General features: G+C 25.0%; 1 protein-coding gene across 2 annotated transcripts in view; it reads right to left on the reverse strand.

Annotated features, from left to right (window-relative positions):
• LOC111683800 (protein O-mannosyl-transferase TMTC2) overlaps positions 1-9412 on the reverse strand; it is a 96043-nt gene extending 86631 nt beyond the window's left edge. The window contains exon 1 of one of the 2 annotated variants that reach the window (XR_006940329.1): positions 8802-9412. The gene's annotated coding sequence lies outside the window, so the exon portion shown is untranslated. The remainder of the gene's footprint in view (positions 1-8801) is intronic. The other variant, XM_023445908.2, reaches the window with a different exon arrangement.
• Positions 9413-13972: the final 4560 nt, after the last annotated feature.

Below are 13972 nucleotides of genomic sequence, written 5' to 3' on the forward strand. Positions count from 1 at the left end.
GGAATAAGAATCATTGATATTCCCTATTGGGAATGCAACTATAGTTATATCAATAATTAAATTTTCGTTTAAGTAAAGTAATCATATTTCTTAATTGTTAAAAATATTTATTATAACCTGACTCAATAAGATTCGTAAACAGCATTTTATTTTATAAAAGGTTTATAAATCGTTTATAAAAAAAATTGTTTATGAAAATGGGGTATAAATTTAGGCTGAACTATTAAACTCTATTACTTAAACTTTATTTAAGAATTTAATTTACAATTTTCCATGTTTTTCTATCTAATAAACAAGTTGTTTCTGGTATTAAAAGTTTAAAATGTATGAAAGGAAAGTAATGTTAAAGCAAATCTTAATAGATTTGAAAATTTATCAAAATAAAACTCAATATTTTAACGCATATTTTTAATACTTTGTCTCATTTTATTTTTGATTAAAAAATTTTAAAGTTGTATTTCTGTTTCGGTGTGTATATTTAACTAAGCGTTTAAATTAAAATCATATTCATTTGATAAAGTTATCTACAAAAAAATATAAAAAATTAAAAAATCTCAATTTGACTGCAGACAAGTGATTGTGTGTGTTATTTTTATGCAGGCAAAGTCCCTAAATCTAATACATCTACAAGTGCTAATCAATTTATTAAAACCTTAAAATAGAAAAAGAATATAAAACTAAAATAGTAACTTTTATCATTTGTAACTATAGACAGTAAAATAAAAGTTAGACACATACAGACAAACTTTATTACTAATATGTACATCTGAACTATTATGCAATTTAAATTTAATGCCTGGGAATTAATCTGACTATAAATATCATATGAATACCAAACCATGTCCGCAACGATACATTCAAATTCAAATATTTAAACTATAAAATCGTAGAGTATTATATTAAGTCATGACAAAAGTTTGTGGTAATATTTTTTGTTCATATAAAAGAAAACAATTCTGGTTAGTAGCAACAAAAGTAGAGAGTGGGAGAAATATAAAAAGGGTTGTGGGTAAAACTCAAGCTGCAACTAACAAACAAAAAACATTGTTCTGACATTTTAATTTTATGTGTGAACATTGAACTTCTCATGCAATTTCAAATACTGCATATGAGTTTGAATTTATTGCTTTAGAGATATCTGTGTAGAAGTAGACTAATCGACAATTATTAAGAATATTTTTTGAACAAAAAAACCAAAATGATAAAATTTTGTCTTTGCCATTTATAAAAGTTGTTTTTAAAATGAGAACCTTAATTAATATTTTAAATGGAAAGACGTCAATTTGAATTAGATTAGCTTTAAAAATGAATTTTTGTAATTACTGATATAACCAGAATGTGTGTTTGAAAAATTTGCCAAATACACTTTAAAATTTTAAGTAAAGGGTAAAAAAACTCCTTGGTAGATTCATGCACTTATAGTTAGTAACTTAATGGAATGTCAATTGATTTAGGCATTACTTAGAAGTACTCTAGAAACAACATCTTTTTAATATGATATAGAATTTACAGTTTTGAAATTTTTGCACATTTTATTTGATTGCGAGTTAAGAATTGTGTTAAAAAAAGAAAACTATTATAAATTTTTAGCGAATTCGGTATTAAACAAACCGGCAATTTTTTCTATTGAGTGCCTTATATTACGAATGAATGATTAAATTTAGTAATCGATCTAATCTAATTTCAACAAGCACAAAATTTCTATATTTTTATTCTCAAGAAGTAAAGTAAAACGGCAAATTCGCTTTACAGATTTAAAACAAGGTTAAGAAATACCAATCAAAATATAACACTGTTTGTTCTAGATCATTTCTTGAACTCTAAGTAATATTTTATCAAAAATAATTAAAAAAAAGTTTCACAAGTCCTAATCAATTATTTTTTTACTCTTATTAGATCTAAGTCCCATTATTATTTTTTTTGGAACACATTATATTTTAATAAATGTTAGCTTAATATTAATATATTGTTGAATTAATATATATAATATTGTTATAGTTCAATTATCCTATTTAAATAATCCATATCTACTTGTTTTAGTTTCTATGGATAGTTAACAAAGTTATTTTTATAAAATCTTTTATAAAATATGTCGAAGTCTATGTGCGAGAAAGAAAAAAATAAATAAAAGTGTGCATAAAAGGAGTGTAAAAAGTTTATAAAACTCTTCTAAACTATAAATTTGTAACAAAAAACTGAAAATATTTGATATTAAAATTTGAAAATTTATGGCATCTAGATGCACTCAACAATAAACAAGAGTATATATATAAACGCACTTGCTACAAAAAATTAAGAGGAAATAAAAAATATAAACTATATACAAAAGAAAACAAACATGGAAGAAAAAACTTTAACATATAAAATCTGTGTGATTAAATGCAAAAAAGTTTGTTTTATAAACACATTTTCTGATAACAATTTAAGAAATAAAGAACACACAGGCAGACAGACTCATAAGATCTGTTTAAAACAACTTGCACTAATTTACTACTCTTGCTTCTTACTGACTAAAGATGTGCAAAACATGCACTTGATATACATTTTTTATTAAAAAATATAGGAACTTTTTGGTATTTTGATCCAAATTATTAAAACAATATTTAAGCTTGAAATTTCACTTTAAAAAATTTCGGATAGATTATATTGACAAAATTTATTCTTTTTGATTTTAAAGGAAATATTTAGTACAATAAATCTTGGGTGAGTATTTCCTTAAAAAAATCAAAAACTTATACTTTCTCTTCAATTTACTTGTTTTTTATTTTTTAATGTTCCTTGAAAATTGTTTCGTTTTTTATTACTTTATCTACCCCTATCTTTCATTTCATTGTCCTTGTTGCTATTTACATGTTGTTCTTGTTCTTCTTGTTTCCCTGTATATTGTTTTATGAAAGAGAAAAGAAAGTTTCTTCTTTTATACATGATGACATTGATAAATGATTCGAAAAGCAACTTCCCATATAGAAAAAAAGCAACTGTTACTCTCTATATATTCGCAATACTGCTATGTGCCAGGAAACAGAAGTTTTTCTTTATTCGCATACTCACACCAACATACGTAAATATATAGCAGAATATGACTGGAACTGAAGCTTTCATTTGATATATGAAATGTATATAAATGAAATTAATTTTTTTATATTTTTCCACAAATTATTTATAGTGGTTGGTAAAAAGTGCGCATAATTTTAAACTTTATTGTGCAGAAAAGCTATGCTAAGTAATAAAGAAGATACTTCCAAAATTTGATTTTCAATATTATTGAAAACAAAACAAGAGACGAAATTCAAATAAATGGTTGCAATTATGGAGTTAGTTTATACATGTACTATAATACACAACAAATCTAAAGAAATACACCAAGGCCTCTATCAGGCTTTTTGAGCGCTCCAGTGTTCTGATGAGAATCGAAACAATGATTACAAGTTTACCATACTAGAATACTAAAAAATGTCCACGTTTGTTTTCTTAATGTTCAGTGACATTCCGCTAACAAAATAATAAAAATAAAGTTATTATTATATTTAGCCTTAAATATTTAAAAAACTTTTCTTTTAATTTAAAATTTCGTAGATATTCTCCAACATTTATTCACCAGTTAACTCTTAATAATTTAATATTTTCAACTATTACGTTTTTTAACTAAAACGTTTTCTAGCCGCAAACAACTTAAAAAAAAGTGTGGTCTTTTATAAAATTTCAGATTTTCTTAAATGCTTATTCATTATAAACAGACACAGTTGCTGCTACATTTTTTAAAACTTATACCATTCCTGCTCCTGTTGCCTTTCCTATTTGTCGAACATACATACATATGTATGTTTGTATGTGTGTGTATTTCTATGTGTTTGTGTCTATTCGGCTTCATAAGCAGCATTAGAATCATTTTCCAAAAATTATGTAAATTAAGTAAAATGATGGTGTAACAAACGGTTTAAGTTTCCGTCTTTTTATTTCCGTATAAAAGAAGCATATTTTTGTTTATAAAAACATATCGCGCCGTCAGAGGCAGTAAACAACCCAACTACCACTAACTACATTTTGTCTGCCAGTACTATGAATGTAATTTAATTTTTTTCTTATTGTTTCAGCATACATAGCAACGTGGAAACATGGCAACTACCACCATCAACTATTGTTGCCCTTCCACTAAATGTTGTACGAGTTTAAAAAAATTAAAACTGTTGAACTTTTCCCTCTTTTATTATTTTGGCGAAATTTTACTTAACAATGTGTCTAACTGAAAAACCCATTATTCTTAAAACTTCTATTAGACTTTTGTCGCTAATATTGCTTTTGTTATTATTGTTGAAGCATAATTTTTGCATAATATACAAGAAAAAAATTTTTTCACATTTTTAATTTGATATAAAATTGTGTTATTTCCTTAAAATGTTTTTGAAAAAATATAAATGGGACCAACCAAATTTCTTAAAAAAAATAATCTATGAAACAGTATGTTATAAAAGCACACTTAGATATCTCATCATCTGAAATGAGAGAATTTTATAAATTTTGTCTCTCGGAATAAAAAAATTATTAAATTTAGTTTTTTCTACAAGAAAAAAATCCATATGAAAGTTACATTTGAAATTAATTTTTTTAGTATATCTAAAATGATTTATTCATTGAAATATAAAAAGAACTCAAGACTTGTTTAAGTAAGACAATTTTTTTCTGAAAGGTATGTGTAAAAAAGGTCTAAGATCCTTAAACTTCTAAAAAAGAAATTTGCTTCTGAATCTATAAAATATATAATAGAATTTTTTTCTCAATAATAATTCTTTTATTAACATTAATATGTTCACATTAGAATTATTGAATAACTCATTCTAATTATAATGCGTGTTTAACTTCAATTTGTTGTTTAGTATATATACTTGGGATGTTAAGAAACCAAAAAGCCAAAAATAAAATGTAATGAAAAACTCTCAAAATTTGTACAATATGTGCGATGTTCACATTGTTGGCTTTTTGTTAACAATATTGTTATTTTGCATATAAAATACTAAAGTTTATGCAGTAACAAGTTATTATAAATAAATAAATAAATAAAAATGTACATACATAAATATTTTTAAGCCACTGACAGTCTGACATTATTTTACTCATTCTCTTTTTTACATAGTAAAATAAAAATGAAAAAATTATAGAAATGTGAAGAAAAAACTATTATAAATAAAAATATTTTAAGACACTCACATATATGTGCATACTGATACAAAATTGTTCTAGTAGAAGTTCAAGAATAAAATTGCGAATTGTGTCTTGTAATATTTGTGGTTATTTTTAGCGAGTAGCACTATCCTGTGTATTTGTAAGTGAAAGCGAGCTAAAGAGTATGTTATTAACGGAAGTTGTCAGGCTTATAAAGACTTATGCTGACTTCAAGCGGCTTATTAACTTGTGTTTTTTCTTTTGATTGTTGTTGTTGTTCATGTTAAGAAAAATTCTCATATTAGTATTTATATTTTTTGTTATAAATGTTTGTGTTTCGTTGTCTGTAGTGGCATAGATAGTGTTTTGGGTTTTTTCAGCTCCTGCTACTTTTTTGATTCGTTATACATAGGTCAGGTTTTTCTTATAAATATAATTTTTCTTCACTTGCCCTTTGATATTTTCACTATGGGGTTTCTATCTTATACAGCAAGAAATAATATATGTTGGATTTATCTAATAATATAGTGTATTTCTGTGTAAATAATGCTACTTTGTAGTTGTTGTGGTTGTCATGCTATAAAACTGGCATTTAGGACAATTAGAAACCATGCTGTTTTTTTATCCTAAAAAATGTTAAAAAACAGCACGCGCAAGTTAACAAACAAGTTGATCAAAATATCAACATGATAATCATAATTTATGGAAATTTTTTTATCTTATTATCTCTCTTGTAACAAAATAAGCAAAATGTATGTAATACAGAAAGAAAGGAAAATAAAATAAATACAAATTAATGTAGTACGTTTTAGAATTTTTTGTTAAAACATAAGAAATATTAAAGTTTTTCAGTTACATTTCATGTTCCTCTTAAGAAATATTGAATTTCCTTAATTAATTTATTTAAATAAAGAGGATTACTGTTTTTAATGATTAATTATTGAGAAAAAATAAATTTGTATGTAATTTCAAAAAGCCTATCATCTAAACGAAATATTTCATGTTTTAGAATATGTTTTAATTCAAATTACATGCATTGATTAAATATTATCGTATTTTATTTTACTGAGTTTAAGAAAACCAAATTTTATGTTGTGTAATTGAGCTATACATATGTATTAGAGAGTTCCGAGTAATGACCTCTTTTAGAATATTGTAAAGGATTTGCTCTCAATCGGTGCATTTTCATTTACTGAACACGAGAAAACCATTTAAAATTATAGTTAGTTTACCAAACACAAGAAAACTAATTAAAATTATAGTTAGTTTAAAATTAGGAAATATCTGAAATCTGAAAAAGATGCCTAAGCCTCCAACGGGCAATTTTAAAATTTTTCTGGAATATTTACCTCCACAAAATGATTTTAAGTGGGTTGAAGAATCATAGTATTTTGCCTTTTTCGAAATAGGTGTCAAAACTGTCGTAATTTTTAGCTTATAAAGAAACATATTTAAAAAATTGGTTGGCATTTGGTCCATTTGAGAAAAGTCGTTTTGCGAAACAAAAATACAGTAAAAAAAATTTAATTATTTTTCTTGCGATAAGTTCAAAATTATGGAATTATGGGACCATTTCGAATTTTTTTTTAACATATTGTACCGAGATCTAGACTTTCAGAACTGAGGCATTTCTAAAAAAATATTTTTTATTTTTCTCGTGTTCAGTTCATTAATACGAATCAATTCAAAGGTATTACTACAAAAAGGTGATCCACGGGACGTAGGAAATAGAAAAACTTTAAGTAAAATGTCTAAATATAGTAATTCCTAATAGTTTGAAACCATAATCACTGAAAAGGGAAAGGTGTATAGGTTCCCTGAATTTTGTCTAAAATTACTATAAGGTGGACAATTTAGAACAAAATCATTGATTAAAGAACTAGTTTTATTAGTATTGCATAGAATGGATGTCGACAACAATGTCCTTCCACGGATTACAAGTTAAAACATTCGATAAAAGCATTGGTCCAGTCAAAACTATAACGAGTTTGGAATTTTAGCCTTTTAAACCTCCAATAATACATTATGCGACATTTTCAACTAGTATAACCTTTCTATATACTTTTGATATGTATCCTGTCCATATTTCATCAACCTTTTTATAATTTTAATATACAAATTGCAGTATTCGCATTTTTGTTGAGGGCGACTTTCTGAATATATAAAAGCAATTTTCGTTTTAGAAAATTTAATGTATTATTACATACAAAGTAGTAATTTGTTCATGAAAATATAAATCTACTTATCAAATTGTGTATAAAAACTTTAACATATAAAACTGTTAAATAAATACATATATAGACAAAACACAAAAATTAAATAAACTTAAAGAATTCCTTACATGCATGTGAATTTCCTATACATAAACATTCAACCATTGAAAGCTTTGAATAATTTGTATAATTTCCTTGAATAGTGCATTCTTTGAATTGTTTTTATAAAGTATTAATATTGAATATCATGACAATTTAAAAAAAAACTTTAAACATTCATATTTTTGTGTTTTTCTAACTAAATAAAATAAAAAGCTGAAGATTTTTGCATTACTTTTTACGCTTAAATTTTGAAATTATTTTTGTAAAAATTTCCACAACTGAATAGAGAAAAAATAAAATTGCAACTAAGACCCACAAATAAACACCATCTCACAAATACAAAATTTTTTTGCAATATTTCAATTTATAATATTTCAAAAATTTATTGTCTCTATTTTGGTTCAAAAAAAATTTAATATATATTTTAATTTTTTCTTTAAAAACTTAAAAATTCCTTTATTTGAAAATTTTCATTTTGTTGCATTTTATAAATATTTGATAAATCCTTTTAGCAGTCTTTGTTGTTGCTGTTTTATTTTTATTTAAAGAGAGAGTATTTGCGGTTACAATGCATGTGATGCAAAAATATAGGTCAATACAAATAAATAAAAAAATAAAATATTTAAAAAAGATGTTTTAAATGAATATTTAAACATAAATATAGTTAAAATCTCACATATATTCAATTTAAAAAATTCCTTTAAGATGAAAAATTTTTGGAATATGTAGAATGGTTATTGTTCGGTGGTTACTATTTGACAGTGGCATTAATGAATACATACAGAGTTAAAATTTTAGAAAAAAACAAGTAAAATGTGAAAATTTATGCATATATATCTAACTACACACACACTCACATGTTTTGAAACATACCAACATAAACATATGTATGTATGCAAGTACATATGTATATCTAGAGCAAGCACATTGTCGTATACTGAATAAGTGCAAAATAGACGATATCCTTTAAAACGACGAAGCTTAACATTTCTCTGGAATTCGTTTACAACTACAATAGCAGTCTAAACTTAGTGAAATAAGAATTCTTTTCTACGAGTATTTCGGAAAAGAGTTTAATAGAATAGAATACTTTTGCAAAATTTTAATCAAAGGTAAATATATGTATGTGCATTAAACGAAACAATAAATAATCGCTTACAAAAACAATATATTGACCTAAAAGCACAAGTTTTTTAAAGATTCAAAATCTCAATACGAAAAGCCGCTAGCTAGTGTTTGGGAATAAGGGATAGATAAAACATGTGTAGCGTTTATAAACGTACATATGTTTTCTTATTTTCATTTTTTGTTTAAATGATAACTTACATTTTACTTTTTTGTGTAGCATATTTCTAGTTGCCAAGTTGAATGTGATTTAAATTTAGTTTTAATTGGAAACACTTTTCATTTAATTTTCACTTAATTTTTCATTAATTTTGCTTCATTTATTTATTCTCTACTCCTTTTTGCGTTTTTGGAGTATATGTTGTATGCTCTTTCTGATTCGTTTAATATACCGAATTTTATTTATCCTTTTTTCTCATGCAGAATACAAAAAACGTTCTTTTTGTATAAAACCAAATTTTCAATTTAAACGAGTTGACACAAAAATAAGCAAAATAATCATAAAAACAAAAATAATAAAAGGAATCGCAACACCGAAAGATTTAACAAAAACCCGAGAGTTTTCCTTCCACTCGCGGGAGTAAGTCGTACAAAAATTTACTCACAGTTCTAAAAACTTAAACACACACTCTCGGATCTTCTTTTAAAAAGAAATCTATATAAATACACAAAATAAAACAAACAAATTGTAATATTATTTTTATATAAATTGCAGCTTAAAAAGTTTGAATCAAAAAATTTTAATTTTATTACACTTTTCCCTTAATTCAAATTTGCAAGTTTTTCGTAAATAATGTGATATTTTTAATTTATAATTTTCTTCATACATTTATTCATACACAATAATCTATATGTTACATTTTTTAGATATTTTATGTGAATTTTTTAAATAAAAATATTTTGGTTTATATTCCTTTAAGCGACGACCGTTTATTTCAAAAGTAACACGAAGACTAAACTCATTTAGCGAGTTTGTGCTCTTTTTATATGTTTAAACGCATAAAAAACTTTACTCAATTGTTTAAATGTTGAACTTGTGTATTGGCTGCTTAGTTGGTCGGTGGTGTTTTATTATTTTTTGGAGTTTCCTCCGTAAACTGTTGTTTACATCTGACATTTAACGGTAAAGTGGTGAGTTTCCATTCTTTACTTATAGAAATTTGACAGTTACAGTGTAAATGTCTTTAATTTGTTTTGTTTATTCTGAAAGACAATTCTTAGTAAGAGCATGATAAATACGTAAATATGTAAAGAGACAAGGACTAAGGAATAGAGAGGGAACTTTTTTCTTACTCTCTGTTTTTGTGGTGAAATTATTGTTTATCCTTTTACAGTTAAATGTGCAACAGTTATGTCATTTGATTCTTGTTTTCTTTTTTTGCTTTCGAAAATAACCATTGTAAATATTTAAAACATATTAAAATGGAAATTAGGGAAACATTTAGATTTAAAGGAAAATATAATACGAGATATGTTTGTATATAATACATAAATAGATACATAAGTGATGATATGCCCCCGATTCTGTGTGTGTGTGTTTAAAATAATATTTTCATGATTATGGAAATTAATAAATTATTTTTTTACCTTTAAAATTTTTAATTGAAAATGTAGTTAGTTATATTTGAATGAGATTTACGTATATTATTTATTTTGTAACAAAAATACCATTTTATTCATTTATAGTTTTTAACGACACATATGATATTGCTAATAAAATATCAAATTTATGGTCGTATAATTTATATATTTATTACAATAGAAAGTAAAGAAAGTCTGTCTGTTTTTGTAACTTAAATTATGGGGGAAAACAATTATTCAATTTTAACTGAAATCACACCAATGTAAGGATATCTGTAAACATTTTTAATACATATATACATATGTTTATTATACATAAACTCACCCTTATTGTCAGATGTTATGGAAAAATACTGGTTTCTGCTACTAACAATGTTAGAACACACTAACGTATGTTAAAAATTTACCACTATTTACTCAAAAGAGAGGTTGTTTTTAAATATTGTGAATAAAAACATCGCATGTAAAATAAATTTATGTTAAAAGAGAATACATATTACTACAAAATAAAACAATGCAATGTCCTAATGCATATAGGTAATATAAATTAAATGCCACCCAGCACAGTTTGAACCATAATTTTATTTGTTAAATAAAAAAAAAGAAATAAACTAGCTGTCTAACTTGTAACACTTAATAACACTCACTTGTGTTATTAAATGTTACACAAATAACTTTTGACTAAAATTTAAAACTTCTAACTGAATTAAAGCCTTTTAAACTGTTTACAACGACTTAGTGACACTAGATTTAATAGCGATATTATCCCATGAAAAACATAGTTTTTAATAACTTGTACTTACCCAACGAATTACATTTCAATGACTACCACTTATCATCTGCATTTAAATAACTTTATATGTAATTAATTTCTTCTTGAAATGGAGCATTACTTTTATGACATACGATTTTATGATAAGTATATAATGTTAAGTCTTGCTTGCACTTTATTAGAAAAATCTTTGTAGTTTTATAATCCCACTGACTTTGTGGTACAAACTTGGATTAATTGGAAAATCTTTTGGGCATTGTATGTGAGTAACATTTATTGTTCGTATGAAATAAAAGTTGAATAAATACAAACGCTATTTACAAAATATTTAGTTTTTCTAATTCAAAATTATTATGCTGTACGATGAATAAAACCGAATTTCAAAAAACCGTAAAAACTAAGAGGAACATTGCAAAAGCAATGAACAATCAAAGTTATGTTTGTATATATCAAACACTAGATTACATATTAATAACAAATATGTTAAGAAAATACAAATACTAATGTAAATCTAATTCGTATTCAATTCAAGATTTCAAGTCAAATACTCTAATAAAATTGATTTATAAATAATCACGTATGCAAATTGCTACATTATATAGACAGTAGACTGTCAATGACCCATAACGTAGCAAAAAAGAGAAAAATAAAGAGAACGTTGTTTTGCATTGTATTATGTAGAATGCGAGGTTACTGCTATTTACCGCAATAAACAAATACTTATATAAGTGCTACTCCTCCCTTCGAATGCACATTTTACAAATAAAATATATATCTTGTGCTCCGAACATATCGGTCATTTACTTTAAGACTGGAGTAATCCAAAATATATGTATCACACGAAAGTCTCTCATAAATTTTCATTTTTTTTAATGTTGATTTAAAATTTTAAATTTGAGAATTGTTATACTTTAATAGTCGATTTACAAGAGATGGTTATGTATCGATTCTGTAAATCCGTTTGTAACACATCGAAATATATGTGTATTCTGAATACTTATAAAATTTAAAGATGATCTTCATATGTCCGTCCGTCTCTCTTTTGAAATCATAAGAGAGAGCACACAGAAGGATTTAAACAATTGCTTACATATTATATATCATTAACAAGTAATTATACAGCAGTTATAATATAACACTCAGGAGAAAAGTGATATACTGTTTCAACGTTCTTTGGTATATTATAAATGTAAATTTATAATATAATGGAATAGATAGGGACTATTTTATATTTTCAAAAATTGTATAAAAGTTATTACCCTAATGTACATATTTATTAATATTAAAAGAGGGTTTTTTCATATTTATGCAAACTGGGTACTTTTTATGTTTTAATGTGAATCTGTAGCAATTTACTTCAATCAAATATTGCTTTAATTGAGTTAATCTCTTGTTATTAACGAATCAAGAAGAAAACTCAATGATCAAATTGAATTTAAGTATGTATGAGAAATATGCAGAAAATGTGTAAGTTCTTGAAAAGAACATTTCATTTACATAAAAATAAGTTGACTATATTTAAAAAAAATGTGTAGGGGATCATATATTTCTAAATACATAATTTGATTTAGAAATGTTTACCGGTTCAGCTTATTTTAATCATTTTGTGCCACATCGCTGGATTAGGAGATTTCAGCCTTTTTATTCCGTTTTTTTAAACTTCGTTTTTGCAGTCATTATAAAGCTCAGAGTTAAACGATTTAGATTTTATTTAATATTATGAAATTTTTTAAAAATAAAACCATATTAGTTAAGATCCCTGCCTAAAATTATATAAAAAACTGAAAATGGTCTCAAAATGTAAGTAGCTGATGTTTCCGTTAGAAGTAAAAACTTTGTAAATTTTTAGATCGTATTTCTCAAAATTTTAGTTTTTTCTTAAATAAATTCCAAGGAATGGAATAAAAAACTAAAATGAATTTCAAAGTTAAAACATTTTTATTTTTAATTGATTTCTGTATTATCAAAAAATAATATCATTATCAATTTTAATTAGATTTTAGAAATCGATATTGATATAAATAGAATACATTCAATAATACCTTATATAGGAGCACTAATGGAATACATGATGTAATTGTTGTGCTTTTAAATCCACATATTATTATCATCCCATTTACAAGGCTATTAAGTAAACGTTTTTGGATTCAAAACCTATGTAGCTCATAGCGAATAAAAATCATGTACTTTTAATGCGCACTAGTAAGTGATTTCGGATTATAATCTTCCTTACAAAATTGCTTGCAAACATGCAGTGTTGTAAGGAAGTAAATATGTGTACTGTTTAAAAATGGAATAAAGGTCGAAAAATGTTAAGAAGCAAAGACGATTAAGACATGTCCGAATGGTGTATATTACGATTAACAGGCAATTCAAAATATACCAATTAGCCTCAAAAATTATGTTTCAGTTTCTTTTTTTTAGTTTTTTTGTCTGCTTTCTTATTTAGCCTTAAAAATGCTAATATTTCAGAATTTTTATAATGTATTTATTCAGTAATAAGAACATTAACAAAAAAAGGTTAGACTTTAAAAACTCATAAGTTTTAGAAGCTCATGTCCGTAAATGAAAAACTTTTCTATTTTCGTTCGAATTATACTTTTTTATGTTGAATTTAATTGCTCCACTCATATATTTAAGTCAGTAATAAGCGTTTAAATCTTTTTCTAAAGTGAACATTTTATAGGACAAATCCTCAAAAATTTAATATCAACCATAGATGGGCACTTTGCAGTACCAGTAAAAATAAGTTTTTACTGTTTACTGCAAAAATTTTCAGTATTCAGTAAAGTTTTACTGATTACTGAAAAAATTTTCAGTATTCAGTAAGTTTTTACTGGTTACTGAAAAAATATTCAGTATTAAGTTAATTTTACTGATTATTGCGAAATATTGCAAAAATTATCATATTAATCTCTTTTACTATATTTTTGTTAACAATCTAATATTATAAAATAAAATAAATGCTTCCAATAACTTTTTATTGCCCGACAAAGTTGTATAATATTTGACTTCTTAT

The sequence above is a fragment of the Lucilia cuprina genome, chromosome 2 (assembly GCF_022045245.1).
Source record: "Lucilia cuprina isolate Lc7/37 chromosome 2, ASM2204524v1, whole genome shotgun sequence".
Lineage (NCBI taxonomy): Eukaryota > Metazoa > Arthropoda > Insecta > Diptera > Calliphoridae > Lucilia > Lucilia cuprina.